The sequence below is a fragment of the Pteropus vampyrus genome, unplaced genomic scaffold, assembly GCF_000151845.1.
Source record: "Pteropus vampyrus isolate Shadow unplaced genomic scaffold, Pvam_2.0 Scaffold656, whole genome shotgun sequence".
Classification (NCBI taxonomy): Eukaryota; Metazoa; Chordata; class Mammalia; order Chiroptera; family Pteropodidae; genus Pteropus; species Pteropus vampyrus.
The window spans coordinates 150,086-153,339 of NW_011889437.1; positions in this window are offsets into that span (position 1 = coordinate 150,086).

Genomic DNA, 3,254 nt, shown 5'->3' on the forward strand with positions numbered 1-3,254 from the left:
AAAAATGTTATTAGCTAAATAAATTATAATATGTCCATACTAGAGAATACAGTGCAGCTACTAAATAAATATGGTATATCTATATGTAATGTCTTGGGAAAAGAAATGTCTATAATGCATTATTTTTTTTTAAAGTAAATTGTAAAATATGCCTAGTCTGAGTGCGCTTGTATTTTTAAAGAATCGATATTTATTTTACTGATAGAATGTGCTGGGCAATATATGCATATAGCTCAAATGGGCACCAAACACTGGCTGATCATTCTACTATACTTCCCATATGAGCTTTTATATTAATTTTCAAACCAATTTTTGACACTACCTCCCCTCAATTATCGTGTAACACCTCACTGAACTAATGACTTGACTTCATATTTTATTGAGAAAATGGAAGCCCATTGGTGAGACTGTATCAGTCCACAATCAAACTTATCAAGCTACCTCTCTGCTTTCTATGCCCATTTTGTCTACCTTTCCTCTTATTCATTACGATGGAGGGAGTGTTCTTATTGCCATCAAGGCCCATCATCACCACTTGTGCATTGGAGTCCATCCCCTCTTGATTTCTCAAAGATCTATTTCTGTTGTCATTCATTCATATTCATTCATTTTGTTTCCCCCCACACACACACACACACACACAACAGTAAGGTGAACCCTATGTCCGTGCTGATCCACCTGACACTCATTCTAGAACACAATGCCATGGGGAAACATAGAACACGGGGAGTCAGTGTTTTTTCTGGTTTAGTTCTTTTTTATACTATCACAGCAATTGATTAAAACTTGGATAGTTACTTTAGTTTTGGTTGTTGTATTAATCATCTACTACAACACCTGTTAATTCATCTCTCTTTAGCTCAGTTGAGTTCCTAACAATGACATTTTATAGAAGACAAAGGAAGTAGAAGAACCAAAATAGTTTAAAAATGAAGAATACAGTTGGTGGATGCATACTACTCTATTGTAAGACTTTCTATAAAGCTATAGTAACCAGTATAGTATAATATTGGTAAAAAGAGACACACAGATCAAAGAAACAGAAGGAAGTGCTCAGTGTTAACACAAATTCTCCCTCGATCAAACTCTATCAAGGCTCCCTTAAGCCCTCTTCTCCGTTAGGCCTCAATCTTGGTCTATAAGAGTTGAACAAACACTAACATAGTTTCTAACAGCTCATGGCCACATCCCTAGGATGACCCTAGTCCCCTTCAAGTGCCTGCCTGGGAAAACTAGAGGTAAGACAAAAAACTTACTATTTGTGCTAATCAACACCTGAAGATAGAGGCTCTGTCTCCCAGCCTCTGTGAGACAAGTACAAGTTAGCAAACCCAGATAGGTTTCACATGGGCCAAGTCCCCTTTACACTTGTTGCAATTTTTTTACTTCCCTGGGTCTACTGAGCCCCTGCTCAACCTCCTCCCTATTTTTTTATTCGCCCTTTAAAATATCTAGTCATCTCTGTAAAAATCGGGCTGAGTTCACACTGGGCTTTTTTTCCTATTGCAACAGTATATTGCTGATTAAAATCTGTCCTTACCACTTAAACTAATGTCTGCCTTTATTTATTTTTGACAGTATAGACCCACAGAGATATGACAATTGTTTTTCTACAAAGATACAAAAACTTTCAGTGGAGAAAAGGTTCTTTTAAAAAATGGTGTTGAAATTTTTGGACATCTATATGCAAACAATGAACCCTACACTTTATGTACAAGTTAATTCATAGAGCTAAATATAAAATGTAAAACTATAAAATCTCTAAAGTAAAACATAAGAGAAAATCTTTATGATTTATGGTTAGACAAAGAGGTTTGTTTTGTTGTTGTTGTTGTTTTGGCATGACACCATAAGCATAATCCTTAAAAGGAAAAAAAAAAGCTAAATTGAACTTCATTAAAAATTTTGCTTTCAAAAAGACACTGTTAACAAAACGAAAAGGCAAGCTACAGAAAATGTATCACATACACAACACAGGCCTTGTATCCAGAATACATAAAGAATTCGCTACTTCCAATAGTAATAAAACAAAAAACCAAATTAATAAATAGGCAAGACACTTGAAGAGAAAGTTCACCAAAGAGAAAATATAGCTGACACATAAGCACAAAAAAATATTTTCATAATCATTAGTCATTAGGGAAATACAAATTAAAACCTTGATGAGATAGTCCTAAACACATAGAATACCTACAATTAAAAATTATGACAGTACCAAATGCTGGTGAGGGTGTGGAGAAATTGGACCTTTTGTTTACTGCTGATAGAAATGCACAATGGTACATCTATTAAGGAAAACTGTTTGGCAACTTATATAAAGTTGAACATGAATTTGTCATGTAACCCAGAAACTCCACTGAAAGATATTTACCCCAAAGAAACAAAAAATTACGTTCACATAAATTACTGCACACAAATATTTATAGAAGTTCTATTTATAATCTCCAAACAGTGGAAATATGTCAAAAGACATTTAAGGTGTAAACGGATAAACAAATCTCAGTATATCGATACAATGAAATACTACATTGCAGTAAAAATAATGAACTATTGACACACACATATACAACACACGAACAATTTGGATATATATCAAAGGAATCATGCTGAGTGAAGGAAGCCAATCTCTAAAGGAAACAACATAATTTCAACTATATATCTGTTCTTGAATGAAAAAAAAATTATAATGATGGAGAACAGATCAATGGCTACCAGAGATTAAGGTTAAAAAAAGAATACAACTGCAAAGCGGGGGGGAGTGTGAGTAGTTTTAAAGGTGAGGGAACTGTTGTGTATGCTGATTATGTTGGTGGCTACACAAATCTATAGACTGTTAAAATTCATAGAACTGTATATAAAATATGTTTTATTTTATATCGATTTTTAATAAAATTAAAAGTAAGCTATCAGTCTCTCATTCAACCAGTGTCATTTAGATTTAGACACCAATTATTACGGGATCGATTTTTTTTTTCATAGATTCAGCTAAAATTAGTTAAACTCATGTAGGATTAATTTAAGTAATTATTACTTATATTTATTCTGATGGATTTAAAAAAAAAACAATCATATAAGCTTCTTTTCAAAAACTTCTGAGTCACTTCAACATCCCCCACACTTCTATCACATAGCCTCAACCAAGAGTTATTGGTCAGGGAGGATTAGTTATAAGATCCCTTCTAAGAATGTTGCATAGATATTTCACCAAATGTGTTTTTATAACACATTCTTAACAATTCTGTTGTTTCCTCCAT